Genomic DNA, 17,182 nt, shown 5'->3' on the forward strand with positions numbered 1-17,182 from the left:
GGCATATTTACAAATGGTACGAACCACATGCTGGATTTGTGGGACTCGGGGGAGAGGATCAGGAGATAACCTGGAGAAGTGAGAAGGGCCAGGTCATAGTGCACAGGCAGGATGAGGCTAGGTTTCCCTCTGTCTTAAGAGTGACGAGGAGCCGCTGTGGGGTGTTGAGCACAAGAACATGTGTGGAGGACAGACTTACTGAGAACAAGTGTGAAAAGGAGACCGGGTGGAAGCTGTTGTGACAGTCCAGCTAAGAAGTGAGGGTGCTTTAACTAGGGCAGCAAGGGCAGAAGTGATGGGAAGCCATCTGAGGTGGGCTATATACATATATATATGTATATATATATATATATATTTCTAGCTGTGGCCACAGCATGCAGAAGTTCCTGGGTCAGGGGATGGAACCAGAGCCACGGCAGCAGCCTGAGCCGCCGCAGTGACAATGCCAGATCTTTGACCTGCTGAGCCACCAGGGAACTCCCTTGATGTGGGCTGTATTTTGAAGAAAAAAATCAGCAGGACTTTCTGAAAGGAAGAATGTGGGCGTGAAAGAAAGTGAGTCAGGAATGACTCTGAGTACTAGTTCCTGGCTTGGCAGAGACGTGGGGAGAATCAGGAGTTCTGTTTCAGGAATGCCACGGGTGCGATCCCTATTAGAATTTCAGGGCAGACGTCTAGGAGGAGTTGGACACACACGTCTGGAGCTCAGGAGAGAGACTAGGACAAGAGATACAAACTGGAGGTCAACAGCCTATGGATGCACTGACGCGGTGGGTCTGGACAGGGTCAGCTGGGACTGAGTAAAGGAACATTAAGAGGCATGAAGATAAGGTGGAGCCACTGAAGGAGGTGGAGCAGGAGCAGGTAGCCAGGTAGGGAAAAACCCCTGGAAAGCGTGAGGCTGTTCACGTGAGGAAAGTCCATCAAAGAGAAGGGGCTCCATGGCGTTGAACTTGCTGAAAGGTCGGTGGAGATGAGGACTACGGATGAACACCGCACTTAGCGCAGAGGCCACTGCGCTAAGAGGCCAGTGACCTGGATGAAAGAAGAGAATGTGAAAAAGCGCAGCAAGTGAGTAGACAACCTTTGTTGGAGGGTCAGCTGTAGAGAAAAGCAGAACACTGGTGGGGATGGGAGGGGGGTTTCCGTCACTGCAGCAGAGCTTGAGAAATCTCCATTCCTTTTCCTCAGGTCCCCACCTCTGTGTTCCAGCCCTCGAACACAGGCGGGCCCTTGGTCCAGTCGTATTCATGAGAGCAGAGTCTCCCTCTCAAACAATATTGGACTGGTGATCTGGGAAGTACTGCTTAATAACATGAAATTAGTGGCAATTACCTCATTTAGCCATAAAAAAGCACTTTCTTAGGATTTAACCTAACAATAAACCCTTGTTAAACCATCCATATTTGAGGGTTCAATTTGCTACAACATTATAACTTAGCATAATTTGGCAGAGGTGGTGAAATAATTCTTTAAAATATTACAGAATTTTTTTTTAATGATTTTGGAAATAATACAGCAGAGAGGAAAATGTTGATATAAGAGAAAAGACGAATAACTAAAGGAGAAAAGTCTTTTAGTGGTGGTAAGGGGAGCAGAGCACTAGCAAGAACCTTAGAGGCACAGGCTTCCTTAAGTCCGGAGCCCGTGATTCTAAAGGAGGGAAGGCAGACTATAATGCGGACGCAGAGGCAGTGGGAGCGGGTGTGAGATGGGATGATGGGGTGGTTTTCTTCTGCTGCTTCCACTCTTCCAGCGAAACAGAAGTCAACGATGATGGTAAGGACTGAGAAGGAAGTGTTGGAGGTTTGAGAAGAAAAGAGAAGTATAAAATTCTCCTAGAAAGTGGGAAAACGGATTAACTCTGAAGTGTTGAAGGCCCACTTCAGCTTGTCGGCCTTAGATTTAAGTAAGACCCGTTAGCATGAGTGTTTTTTCTCCTGAACCATGTTCAACTGTTTAGATACAAGCGTAGGGTTCGTGGGTATTTGGTTTAACCAGGGTTGGGGATTTGTAAGGAAGGAAGGTGGAGGGAAAGAGGGGCAAGCAAGGAAGCTGAGGGTAGTTTAAGGGAGTGATGATGCTCTTTCTGTGCACTGATGGAATATGAAGTCTAGGCTGGAAAGTGAAAGCAGAAGGAAGCTGACGGGAAGTCAAAAATGGAAAGGTTAACGGATTAGAAGTCCCCACGGGGCAAAAACTTAGTGAGGATGCTAAACTGAGTCAGAAATCGGGGTGGGCTAGGGACACGTAGAGAGAGAGAGGAATGCCTGAAACCAAGATTTTGAAGATGGTACGATTACTAGCATGGCAAGGATTCTAGGGCATAACCAAGAGCAGGAGGCAGAGGAGAAAAGTGATGAGAGGCCAGTGTGTTGTAATGATTCTCATCAATGGGCCCATCCATCCAATGGCATTTTGGCTACGGTTTGTGTCAGACATGCTTTGCTCTCTCTGTGCCAGTTTCATCATGTACAGGTTATAACCACAATACAGTCAAGCCCTATGAATGAGACGGCATTTGAAACAATACCTAAATTTCATAAGAAAAGTGTTATTTAATTAAAGTACAAAAATTTTTATCCTTAACTTTATTAATCTATTGATAACTTAAAGCTAAGTGTAGCTCCATGCATTTGTACAATAACAGAGTGCCTTATTTTTGTCTACAACTTTAAGTCAAAGTGGCACTTTTACTACTAAAATACATATAAAATCATTCTTAATTTCTTTTCATGAATACATATTTTAACCACTGTTTTCCAATCATATTCATATGTATTAAAAGCACTTTTTCTTATTGAAAAATATCTTACCCTCCCTTAATTTTCATTTTCTTGCTTTGCAGAATAGTTACAAGGAAAAATGGCTTTTTCCTCTTGTAGATGGTTCACATATAAGAAAGGAATAGAATTTTTGCCCCAACACAGACCTAAAGAGCCCAGAGAAAATTCCTCCATCTATCAAATGCAGTAGGTCTAATGCAGCTGACAAGGACAACTAAAGCCATCAAACAACAGTCAACCCATTTATAAATGGAAAGGTTCTTATTGAACTATTTTTGGTTCCCATTATATATTATCTCCAGATAGAAAACAACAGATTAAAATGAAATATTACAATGGAACAAAATGAAACTTCAGTTTTGTTTAGAAAAAAAGCAACCTTCCAAACAAGCATCCCTAATCTCTCAAAGATAATGATAAAGCAATCTGGCAGCTTTCAGAAGTCAAAGTGACTTTCAAGCACTGCTATTTAAATGGACAGAAATTTCTACAGTTGTCAATGCAAAATTAAAAAAGAGAGCCAACACTTTTTAAAATGTATGTATAAAACTTTAGAATTTACATGAGATAAAAGCTTGTTTTCAACATTTTTAAGATTGAAAGCAAAAACAGACACTGTTTTTCTGAAGCTATTAAACAAAAAAGTCATTCATATAAAAGCAAAAATTTCAGCGCAAACCAAAGCACAAAACAAAAATCCAAAACGTAAATTTCAAATAATAAGACTATGCATGGGTTAAAAAAAAAAAGACAGTAACTTTGCAGCAATGTAGATGGACCTAGAGAATATTTTGCTTAGTTAAATTAGTCAAAGACAAATAGTATATATCACTTATATGTGGGATAGAAAAAGTTAACACAAATGGATCAATCTACGAAACAGACTCATAGACATAGAAAATAGACCTAAAATTATCAAAGGGAAGAGGGAGGCAGGATGGGCATATTAGGAGTTTGGGATTAATAGATACAAACTACTATACACAAAATCAGACACTACTGCATAGAACAGGGAAATTCAATATCTTAAAATAACCTACAATGGAACATAATCCGGAAAAAATAACTGAATCACTATGCAGACTACCTGAAACTAACAAAATATTGTAAATCAACTATATATCAATTTTTTTAAAGAGGCAACGCATTAGTGAGCATTTCCTCTGATGCCAGGTGACGAGCAGGACATTATAGGAAGATTACACTTCTGGCATCCTATACAGAAACACCAGGAAGAGGCCTGGTTCTTGTCCAGGGACCTGTACCATTGAATCTGTAGATTGCTTTAGGTAGTATAGTCATTTTGATAATATGAACTCTTCCAATCCATGAGCATGTTACATCTTTCCATCTATTTGTGTCATCTTTGATTTCTTTCATCAGTGGCTTGTAGTTTCCAGAGTATAGGTCTTTTGTTTCGTTTGGGACCTGTGTCAATAATTCTGCTTGAGAAGGTACATTAAGAAGATTCCACGAAGTCGAGTGGATCTGAGAGCGAGTCCAAAGTGATCAAATAAAGATCAGTCAAGTACCATCAATTCAAGAAGGCCAATCAAAGTAGAAATAAGAAACATAGATAAGAAGAACTGTGAATAAAAGATGTGGCTAATGAGCAGTTAGGAACCCAAATCAGAGTCCAGCTGGGAATGGGGAATGTGGCAGTGGGCATGAACTGGTTCATTAAACCAATGGTCTTGTGAAGCAGGACTTTCTTCTATCTTTTGCTCATGGCGACCTATCTGAGCCAAGAGATGGCTGGATTAGCTGGTAATGCCCTGGCAAGCAAATGACTCCCAGCTTAGGTTTTGAAGAAAGATCCACTGGAATTAGAATGCTGGTTCTGCATCCTGTAGCTGTGTAATGCTGAGCAAGATGCCTAATTTCTCCGAGCCTTAGTATCTCCAACTATTCTAAGGGAATGATAACTTCAAAGGGCTGTGAGAATTAAGGTAAATAATGCATGTGAACATGCCTGGCACATGGAAGGCACACAGAAATACCTTCCTCCATTAGGCCAATGCATGCTGTATACGCTTATCAGCGGTTCAAATCACATCAATTATTTTCAAGAATTTGAGCACAAGGAAGTACAAAACAGATGGTCTGTGTTGTCCAACCCTAAGAAAATACAGAGAAGATAGTTAATTTGTTTCATGACATTGACAAGATCGACTTTTAACAAGAAAAATTCCATTAAGAAATCTTGTATTTCCTAATTAAATTGTCGAGGTGGAAATGAGAAGGGAAAAGAAGATGACAAACAAAGGAAGTCATTATTTTCAAATAGAATTAAACGCAGACACCAAATTCTTCATCCACTAAAGGTGCCCATTCCTTGACGAGCATGAAAAGCTGAAGCTTGAAGAAGACGGTCACCATGGAAGTGAAGGACGGAACCCTCTTCAAAGAGGTCACTGGTCTAGACTGCTTAGCTAGGTATTGACAAAGGTCTGGCTGGAACCCGCGTCTCTCCCCCAGGTATGTCTCGAGCTCATTCTTGTCAAGGGAGTGCAAGCACTGTCTCCTTGGGGAAGCCTGTGTCCCCAGACGGAGTCGTGCCCCCGGTATATTCTCACAGCTCTCCACATGTACTTCCCCTCTCAACACAGCCAGCACACACGTTACCATGTGTCTAACAGGGTAGTGAAGGGCACAGGTTATGAAGCCAAACTGAGCTTGAATCTCTTCCTTCCAAATCTCTGAACCTACTCAAGCCTCCACAAAGGGAACAGCAGTCTTACTCTGCTGTGAGAGGAGACAATGAGACAAGCCTTTACAACTATGCTTGACACCTGATGCAGTAAACATTGGCCATTTTTATTACTAGTCAGTAAAGGCTATTAGGACAAAGAGTGTTAACACCAGATGTTAACACCCTCATAGTGTAGTGCTCTCCCCAAAAGAACATAGGATGTGTCCCTTGTCTGACATGTAGGACAAATAAAAACCCATGAAATTAATAAACTTTTAAAGTAGTTGTGATTATGTTTTTTAAATTTAGATAATCCTTGCTGTGCACGGTTCTGATTTGCATGGATTTCAGTTTTCATGGGTTAGTTGGATAAATTCAGTGTTTCAACAACATAGTTAAAAATCTCAATTTCTACAGTACATCTTCTGTGGTCAAGAGTCTATTAAATGATTTTCTGAATTTTTGAAAGTATACTGTCTTATTAACTTATAAGAATTATTTGTGCTAGATAAGAATTCTTTATATGAGATACATATTTTGCAAGTATTTTCTCCCTGTCCATGGCTTGCCTTTTTATTTTCTTAAAGTGTCTTTTGAAGAGCAAAGTTTTGATTTAGATTAAGCACAATTTATCAATTTTTTCTTTTGTGGCTCATGCTTTTTGAGTCTGATCAAAGAAAATTCTGCCTGAACCAACGTCACTTTAAGGTTTTCTCCTAGGGTTTTATACTTTTAACATTCCTGGTTAGGTCCAGGATTTATTTCATGTTACTTCTGTGTAAGTGTGAGGTAAAAGCAGTGATTCTTTCCTTCCCCTTAGGGAAAGTCAATCGTTCCAGAACTATCTGCGAAAAGACGATCCTTTTCCCATTCATTATCTAAGCACATTTTTGGGTCAAAAAACAATTGATTAAAATCCACTGGGTGGGGCTGAGCAAGGGAGGTATCCAGGGGCTGTGGGGGAGGGCGTGGCAGCAGCGAGCACGGGGTGTCAAAGCTTGAGCAAAATGAGATCATCTGTGCAGCCCAGGATGGGTTGTCCCAGCCGAGACAAAGGAAGGTGTCCACTCAAGGCAGCAGTGGTAGCAGCCCAGCACAACGTGTCAAAACTCAAGTAGAGTGACGCTATCATCTATGCAGGGGGAACAGTACAGATGGAAAAATACTGAGTATAATAACTACATATATTGAGAATAATAAAAGCTAGGTTTTTGACTGTCAGAGAAGAGAGTTACAAATGAAAAGAGTTATTTATAAAGGTAGAATATGAGCGTGAACTCTGTGAGGGTTCGTTATTAGGAGTATTGATGTTAACTCATGGTTTTCAATACGTGTGTGTGTGGGGGGGGGTATGTGTGTACAGATCTCTGTCCACTGAGAGGGCCTATGAGCATCACACCCTAAAAGCAATAAACACACCTAGTGTCCAAATCTTGGTTTCTGAATACTGTTCCTCACTAAAAGGAACGAGGGATTCTTGGAGAAATGGCTGTTTAGGACCAGGGCAGGGAAAGCCTGGAATAAATACTGTGTTAGTCCAGAAATTAAGATGTGCTTGGTGTTGGTGGGAATGTAAATCAGTATAGTCACTACAGAAAACAGTACAGAGCTTCCTCAAAAGATTAAAAATAGAACTACGTATTTTAATAATTAACAATAGTACAATGTGGTGGCTAAAAAACCCACAAATGATTGATTATAAATGGGTAGGTCTATTTAAGGACTCCATATAGTTTCATTAATTGATGTGTTTATCCCTGTCCTAACACTGTGTTTTTTTGACTACTGCAGCTTTAGTGTTGGTTATGAACTCAGGAAGTGTTAAGTCACCCAACTTCATTTTTTACCAAAATTGATTTTCAAATGACATGAAGAGTCAACTTATCAATTTCAACCCCTAAAAACTGATGAGATTTTGCTTCAGATTGGACTTAAGTATCGATTTGGGAGAAATGACATTCTTTTTTTTTTTTTTTGTCTTTTTGCCATTTCTTTGGCCGCTCCCACAGCATATGGAGGTTCTCAGGCTAGGGGTCGAATCGGAGCTGTAGCCACCGGTCTACGCCAGAGCCACAGCAACGCGGGATCTGAGCCGCGTCTGCAACCTACACCACAGCTCACGGCAACGCCGGATCGTTAAACCACTGAGCAAGGTCAGGGACCGAACCCGCAACCTCATGGTTCCTAGTCAGATTCGTTAACCACTGCGCCACGACGGGAACCCAGAAATGACATTCTAATGATGTTGAATCTTCTCAGCCATGAATTTGATATTTATCTATAATCATTTAGGTCTCCTTCAATTTATATGAACAATGTTCTGTAGTTGTCAGTGTAGAGCTGATCTTGCATGTATTTTGTTAAGCTACTTTTTCTTAAAAGTATTTTCAGTATTTCATATTTGTATTGTCATTGTAAATAGAATTGATTTTTAAGATTTCAATTTCCAATCATTCATTACTAGGACATAGAAATACAATTGATTCTGCATAACTTATGACACTGATAAATTCACTTACTGGCTGTAGTACAGTTTTTGTGTTAAAATCTCTTTTGATTATTTCATGTAGATGACATGCGATTTGCAATATAGAAGTTCCCAGGCTAGGGGTCGAATCGGAGCTACAGACACCCAGCCCACGCCACAGCCACAGCAACACCAGATCCAAGCCACATCTGCGACCTACACCAGATCCAAGACAGGTCTGTGACCTACACCAAAGCTCTCAGCATCATTTAGCCCATTGAGCAGGGCCAGGGATCAAACCTGGGTCCTCATGGATGCAAGTCCTCGTGGATACTGAACCACACTGGGAACTACCATACTTCTTTTCTGATCTGTATGCTATTTATTGATTTATTTAGTATTTATTTATTTACTGTTGTGCACTAATTAGGCATGCCTAGTTTTGGCATTAGGTAAATCTAAGTTCCCAAGAAAGGCTGGGAAGTGTTTATCCTCTTCTATTTTCTGAAAGAGTTTCTATTGAATTGGCATTATTTCTTTCTTAAATGTTTGACAGAATTCACTAGTGTAGTAATCTGGTTTAAAATACACTTCTCTACCTACTTACTCATTATTCCTAAACTAATTCCATAAAGAACCCGTGGGAGAAGTTGCATGTAAGTCTTACAGAAAATGTTATTAGCACAGTTACTTGTATACAGAGATTAGCAAATAAATATTTGTGAAAGCAAAAAATGAAATGTTACCTAAAATTTTTTTTCTACCTCACTTAAAAATGTTTGTCTGTGCTGGAGTTCCCATCGTGGCGCAGTGGTTAACGAATCCGACTGGGAACCATGAGGTTGCGGGTTTGATCCCTGGCCTTGCTCAGTGGGTTAAGGGTCTGGCATTGCCATGAGCTGTGGTGTAGGTTGCAGACGCAGCTTGGATCCCGTGTTACTGTGGCTCTGGCGTAGGCCGGTGGCTACAGCTCTGATTCAACCCCTGGCCTGGGAATCTCCATATGCTGCGGGAGCGGCCCAAGAAATGGCAAAAAGACACACACACACACAAAAAAAGTTTGTCTATGAACAGGAAATAAAAATGGTAATTTATACATGTGTGTATATATACAATATTGCATATATAAGTATATATACTTTTATATCATGTCCAAATTAATATACATTATATAAAAATTATATCCAAATATAATTATATTTATATATAAATTTATATAATGTAAATAATATAATATAAAAACATATAAGTAGTGAACATTATATGTATAAATTTGGATGTGATATAAAAGACAAGACTAGTTTATAAATAAACATTATTAAAGAAGACTCTTCCATATCAATCAGCAATTAAATATAAATATGAATATTCAGCATATTGACTAATGCTCTTCATTTAGTTAGGTGGTTAATAAAACCACCTAAGTTAGAAGAAAAAAAACCCGAAACATTATCTAATTTAAAAAATCACAAAACAGTGGCTGAAATACTTGGTGTGATGATGTGTGAAATGGTGAAGTAGGAAGATCCTGAGCACAACCTCCTCCCGCAGGCACACCCAAATTACAGCTATATACAGAGAAGCTATCTACAAGAACAACTGAAAACTAGCAGAAAAGATTTCCCACAACTAAAATTACAAATAGGGAACCATAACGAGATCGGGAGGAGGGGCAGAGATGCTCTCTAGTCAAGACCCACACCCCCTGGTAGGCAACCCACTAACAGGAGGACAGTCACAATTGCAGAGGTTTTGCCCAAGGAGTGAGGGATCTGAATCTCCCCTGCTTGGAGGCCCTGCACTGGGAAGACAAGCCCCCAGCACATCTGGCTATGAAGGCCTGTGGGGCTTCCACACAGGAGAGGCAGAGGACTATAAGGACTCCCCTCTTAGAGGGTGCATGTGAAATCACACACACTCTCAGTCTTGATGCAGAGGCAGTAATTTGAATGGAGCCTGGGTCAGCCCACTTGTTGATCTTGGAGAGCCTCCTGGAGAGGCAGGAAGCAACTGGGACTCCCCTTGGGTACATTAGAACTCATTATACCGCAGGGACACTGGTTCTGGCAAGCATTATTTTTGAGTCCTCCTGCTAACCCATTAGCGCTGGGGGTTTATCTGACCACCAGTGGGTTGGCACCAGTCCTGGGATAACACTCGGTCCCCAGAGCCCCCCAGAGGCTGATTAGCCAGCTGCAAAGGGACCTAGGCCTGCTCACCAGAAGACTGGCACCCGTCCTGGATCCTGCAAACCTGCCCATGCAGGCAGTTGTGGCAGGGCATAACCCTGCCCACCAGCAAGCTGGCAGCCACTGTATGAGTCAGGGCCTAGCAGCCAACTGGGCTAGGGGTAAGTCCTTCCTGCCAACACACTCATAGTAATTGACCCAGCCAAAACAAGGGCCCACGCAACCCACACAGGTGGCATGCCTAGAGCATATAGCTCTGGTGACCGGAGGGGTGTGTGCTACTGGGCTCCATAGGTCATCTCTTACATAATGCCACTAAGCAAAGTAGAGATAAGCAAGCTTCCTTTAATGAAGAGTTCAGGGTAATGATCATAAGATATTCAATGAACTCAGGAAAAGAATTGATGAACAGTGTGAGAAGTTTAATAAAGAGCTAGAAAATATAAAAAAGAACCAAACAGAGTTGAAAAATACAAAAACTGAAATAAAAAATACCCTAGAAGGAATCAGCAGTAGATAATTAGATAATACAGAACTCCAAAAACATCCCCTCAAACACTGAACAAAACGGCAATTAAGTACATACCTATCAATCACCACCCTAAATGTAAATGGACTAAATACTCCAGTCAAAAGACACAGAGTAGCTGAATGGATACAAAAAACAAGAGCCACATATATAATGCCTACAAGAGACTTGTTTCAGATCAAAAGACACGTAGACAGAAAGTGAGGGGATGGAAAACAGCATTCCAAAAAATGGAAATTAAAAGAAAGGTGGGGTAGCAATACTTCCACCAATAAAATCAACTTTAAAACAAGACTATAATGAGGAACAGAGAAGGCTATGACACAATGATGAAGGAAAAATAGTCCAATAAGAAAATATAAGAATTGCAAATATGCATCCAACATAGGAGCACCTAAATACATAAAGGAAATATTACCAGACATAAAGGGAAAAACTAACTGTAACACCTTACTTATATCAATGGACAGATCCCTAGACAGAATTATCAATAAGGAAACACTGGCCCTAACCAACACACTATACCAGATAGACTTAACAGCTGTACTTAGAATATTCCACTCAAAAGCAGTAGAATAAACATTATTTTCAAGGGCACATGGAACATTCTCCAGGACAGGTCACGAGCCAGGTCACAAAATAAGTCTCAATAAATTTAAGAAGACTGAAATCATATCAAGTATCTTTTCCAACCACAACTGTATGAGACTAGAAATCAAATACAGGAAAAGACTTCAATAAGTGCGAACACATGGATACTAAACAATATGATATTAAGAAACCAATAAATCATCAAAAAATTCAAAGAGGAAATAAAAAAAATACCTGGACACAAATGAAAAGTTGAACACAATGATCCAAAATCTATAGGACGCGGCAAAAGCAGTTCCGAAAGGGAAGGTGGTACTGATTCAAGCCAACCTCAGGAAATAAGAAAAATCTCAAACAACGTAAATTTGCACTTAAAGGAACTAGAAAAAGAATAAACAAAATCCAAAATTAGTAGATGGAAAGAAATCATAAAGATCAGAGCAGAAATGAATGAAAAAAGCCTAAAAAATAGAAAAGATTAATGAAACAAAGAGCTTGAAAGAAACTGATAAACCTTTAGCCAGGTTCATCATGAAAAAAAAAATGGAGTTACAAAGGATCACAAGAGATGACTTCAAGCAATTACATGCTAATAAAGTGGACAACCTGGAAGAAATGAATAAATTCCTACAAATATACAATCTCCCAAGACTGACTCAGGAAGAAATATAAAATGTGAACAGAACCAATTACAGTAACAACACCGAATCAGAAATAAAAAAAAACTTCCAACAAACAAAAATCCAGGACCAGACTGCTTCACAGGTGAATTCTATCAAACATTTAAAGAATGGTTAACACCTATCCTTCTCAAACTATTAAAAAAAAATTAAGATGAAGGAGTGCTTCTGAACTCATTCTACAAGGCCAACATCACTCTGATATCAAAACCAGACAAACACACAACACACACACAAAAATTAGAAGCCAATATTAGTGATGAACACAGATACAAAAATCCTCAATAAAATATTAGCAAACCAGGAGTTCCCGCTGTGGTGCAGTGAAGGCGAATCCCACTAGGAATCACGGGGTCACGGGTTCAGTCCCTGGCCTCATTCAGTGGGTTGAGGATCTGGCATTGCCGTGAGCTGTGGTGTAGGTCGCAGATGCAGCTCGGATCTGGCGTTGCGATGGCTATGGTGCAGGCAGCAGCTATAGCTCCAATTCAACCCCTAGCCTAGGAACCTCCATATGCTGTGGGTGCGGCCCTCAAAAGACAGAAGACAAAAAAAAAAAAAAAAAAAAAATAGCAAACCAAATCCAACTACAGATTAAAGGATCATATATCATGATCAAGTGGGATTTATCCCAAGATGTAAGGAAGTTTCAATATCCATAAATCCATCAATGTGATACACTACTTTAACAAGTTGAAGAATAAAAATCATTATGTTCCCTTCAACAGATGCAGAAGAAGCTTCTGACAAAATCCAACATAAAATCCAGCAATTCTACTTGTGGATATTTTCTGAAGAATACAAAAGAACTAAAAAAATATACATGCACCTCTATGTTCATTGAAGCATTATTTGTAATAGACAAGGTATGGAAGCAACCTGTGTCCCCTGACAGATGAACGGATAAAGATGTGATACATCTGCTTATTTATACAATAGAGTATTACTCAGCCATATAAAGAATGCTGTTTGCAACAACATGGATGAATCTGAAGGGCATAATGCTAAATAAGTCAAAGACAAAGACAAATACCACACCTGTAAATTTCACTTACATGTGAAATTAAAAAAAAAAAAAAAACAGCGGAGTTCCCGTTGTGGCTCAGTGGAAACGAATCCGAACATTCATGAGGATGAATGTTCGGATTCGTCGCTAGGTGGGTTAAGGATCAGTGAACTGTGGTGTAGGTCCCAGACACAGCTCGGATCTGACATTGCTGTGGCCCCTACCCTGAGGAGCTCCATAGGCTGCGGGTACAACCCTAAAAAGACCAAAAATAAATAAATAAATAAATAAATAAATAAATAAAGCAAAGCAAACAAATTTAATGAAACAGAAACAGACTGATAGATACAGAGAAGAAACAGGTGGTTGGTGGGAGGGGGGAATGGAGGGATTCATGAAATAGGGAAGGGATATTAATAAGTACACACTTCCATTTATAAATGTAATGCAACATACAGCACAGAGATGTGGTCAGTAATACTGCAATACCTTTGTATGCGACACATGGTAATTATGTATAAATGTATAAAATGTAAAAATGTATAAAAGCATCAAATTACAATGTTGTACCTCCAAAACTAATACAATATTGTTCAGTCCACTGCACACCAATAAAAATTAAAAAATAAAAAGATGTGAGGCTGAGGAGTCCCTGTCGTGGCTCAGCGGATACTAACCTGACTAGTATCCATAAGGATGTGGGTTCGATCCCTGGCCCTGCTTAGTAGGCTAAAGGAGCCGGTGTTGCTGTGGGTTATCGTGTAGGCCAGCAGCTGCAGCTCCAAATCGACCCCTAGTCTGGAATTTCCATATGCTGCGGATGTGACCCCAAAAAGAAAAAAAAAAAATGTGAGGCTGAAATAACCAATAGCTACTTAACTGAAAAAGATTACAAAATACTTTATAAAATAACTTTTCCTTCTTTAAAAACCCGATCAAAGCAAACAACAGACTCCTGTTATGCTCATTTAAGTCCCTGGTCATGTGAGTTTTAAAATTTAAAATTTCCTAGACTTGCCTATCAAAAATCGCACCATTTCTAGGAGTTCCCGTTGTGGCACAGTGGTTAACGAATCTGACTAGGAACCATGAGGTTGTGTGTTTGATCCCTGGCCTCGCTCAGTGGGTTAAGGATCCAGCATTGCTGTGAGCTGTAGTGTAGGTCGCAGACGCGGTTTGGATCCAGTGTTGCTGTGGCTGTGGTGTAGGCCAGCATCTACAGCTCTGATCAGACCCCTAGCGTGGGAGCCTCCATATGCCATGGGAAGCGGCCCTAGAAAAGGCAAAAAGACCAAAAAAAAAAAAAAAAAAAAAAGAGTACTATTTCTAGCTTCTGAACAGATATATAAAAGTTAGATTTATAATTTTTAACAGTTTTGACTTGCTGCTACTCCCAAGTTCTCAAAGAGTATTTAAAAAACAAATCTCAATCTTCACATCTGGATTTTTGATTAAAATGCTGTCTAATTCCTTGGCCATATAAGGCACATTTTGAAAAGACAGTACAGAGCAGTTAAAAGTCATGCCAAAGCACCACTCTGATTGGAAACTTTAATAGCATTTTATTTTCAGCATATAACCTAATAAATGCAGATAACATGGAAATTCTATGAACCCTGCCAAATGTAATTCATTTATCCTGGGTTAGCTCCTTATCTAATTTGAGCTGATATTATGTTGAGGCTTTTTGGTTTCAACTACATTGTATGGGAAATAAACTAATTTGTAATTTTTAAAAAACCTATTTTAAAACATTGTTTGATCCCTCCTGTTCTGAACAATAATGAGAGCTTTTCTTCTTTGTGTCTTTGGTCCTAAACACATCCCCAAGCTCACTTTTTCGGTACTCAATAAATGCTTAACTGGAATATGAAGTTCAACCAAATTAAACTGGTGATGCGTCAGTTTGCAAAATAACCCAGAGATTCAGACTCTAATGTGCTGTACAGCAAAAGAATTAATTCTGTATTCAGTGTTTCTTTTCTAAATGTACAAATACAATTGTTTTCATACCCTAGGTAGACACCCGCTCACAGAAAGTAAAACCTACTCATCAGTAATTTGTTCGACCCCAAAATAATTTCACAAAATTTATAACAGTTTGTGAGTTCTTGTTGGGGCTCAGATGGATTTCTAATACATTACATCTCACTCTAATAATCACTCTGTTTTTAGAAAAGTTTGAGTCAAAGTAATACCTACTAAACCTCCATTTTAAGAAAATATCCCATAAAAATGCCATGTTCCATGAGAATGTTTTGAGGATGTTAACCGCATTACATACTGTCTTCATTATTTTTGCTGACAATTTCAATTCCTCGAATTTGAACTAATGATGTTTAAATAAAAAGAATGAAAGCTAAAAAAAATTATATTGCATTGAAATCCTGTTCCAATTGCGATGCTTTTCTTACATTTGTCCCTGAAAAATGTATAAACTCAGGTCCCTCTCAAGGAGGTATACAAATTCTCCTAGCATTCATTGTTTATTTCACAAACCTTACCTCAGTTTCATATTTTTTTTATGTCCCTCTAGATTTGATTCCTTACTCTAAAAAACCTTGCATTTAAAAGGTCATCTTTGGGAGTTCCAGTGGTAACGCCCAACTAGTATAACTAGTATCCACGAGGACATGGTCGATCCCTGGCCTTGCTCCGTGGGTTAAGGCTCCAGTGTTGCCATGAGCGATGGTGTAGGTTGCAGACAAGGTTTGGATCTGGCATTGCTGTGGCTGTGTGTAGGCAGCTGCATCTCCGATTTGACCTTACCTAGCTTGGGAACTTCTACATGGCACAGGTGCGGCCCTAAAAAGACCAAAAAAAAAAAAAAAAAAGTCACCTTGAGTTCCAATATTTTCTCCCCTAAAGATATGAAGAAGTAAAAATGAAACAAAACAAAACAAAACACCTCACTGTAAGTTAAAGCCAGAGAATGTCAAAACTTCAAAGAATTCTAAAAAAAAATTTAATAATAATTCTGGCAAGATTCACCAATAGATGATACAATTAGTAGATGAAAGATATTCACATAGTCTCAGAGCATCTCCTCAAGATACTCTGTTTACATGTTACAAAGGGACAAAATAACTTTACAGCAGAGAAACCTGGCAGGTAGCACCTTAAGCAAGTGATCAAGGGTAATGTCACCAGTAATAAGATATCTCAAAATCAGGTACCCCTTGATGATATGCCCTTGAGACAGGCACAATATCACTTCTGCAGTAGTCTTGCCAAAAATGTGGAACCTCAATCTCATCATGAAAAAAGAGTAGACAAATCCAAAGTGAGAAACATTCCTCAAAATAATGAGTACTAACCAAAAGTGTCAAGGTCATGAAAAATAAGGAAAGACTGAGGAAGTGTCACAAATTGGAGACTAAGAAGATATGACCACAAAAGGCAATGTCAGATCTTGGACTGGATTCTGGAACAATATAATATGAATATTAGTGGGAAAACTGACGAAATTCAAAGGAGGTCTGTAGTTATTTACCATTGCAAATATAGAGCATTTTACCCACGTTAATTTCCTGGTTTCAATTATCATACAATGAATAAATAAGATGTTGACATGGTGGGAAGCTGAGTGAGGGGTGTATGGGAATTCTCTGCACTGCATCTGCATCTTCTCAGTAAGTGTAAATAAAAAATTTTACAACGTTTTAAAAGTTTTATGAAGTCATCTTCTACCTTTTTTAGAGTTTTCTTAATTACTGTTTGATATTCTCCTAACTTGTCCTAAGCGCTTAACCCTTTGGACTGCCTCGGAAAACTATACCTCGTGTCAATTCAAATATTGTACTTCAAGGACCATCTTTTCCATAACACAGCCTCTGATTACTACAGACCTCAGATTCCCTAATCTAGAATTTTATTACACGTAGTTATACAGTTTTAAAAGTTGTTTTATGCTTGTATTTCTCATGATCACTACAATAATAAAAGCTTCCAGAAAGTAGGGACAGATTTACCTTATTTTTTCTGACCAGCAGCGAGCTATAAGTGTATGGCAAATGCTTGGTAAGTATGTGTTGACTCATTCGCCCACAATTAAGGAAACTAAAGATATGGAAGATCACAGCATCCATTTAGTCCCTCTTTGTGCTTTTAGGTACCAAATACAGAACTAACCAGACCATGTGGTAGGATCTAAGAATGGCAATTCCAATAATTTCTTGTTCTTAGGAAGTCTCTAAAAATGTGTGAAACTTCCTTCAATTTAATAAGGTGATCTGGGTTGAA

At 39.2% G+C, this 17,182-nt stretch overlaps 1 protein-coding gene across 18 annotated transcripts in view; it reads right to left on the minus strand.

The window, feature by feature from the left end:
• The window catches only part of CEP112 (centrosomal protein 112), a 417,919-nt gene that overhangs the window by 124,045 nt on the left and 276,692 nt on the right, over positions 1 to 17,182 (minus strand). The window lies entirely within an intron of this gene.

Source organism: Sus scrofa, chromosome 12 (assembly GCF_054392235.1).
Source record: "Sus scrofa isolate SSC_HxYL_T2T_F1_AM1 chromosome 12, Sscrofa_HxYL_maternal_Yorkshire_Landrace_v2.0, whole genome shotgun sequence".
NCBI classification, from domain to species: domain Eukaryota; kingdom Metazoa; phylum Chordata; class Mammalia; order Artiodactyla; family Suidae; genus Sus; species Sus scrofa.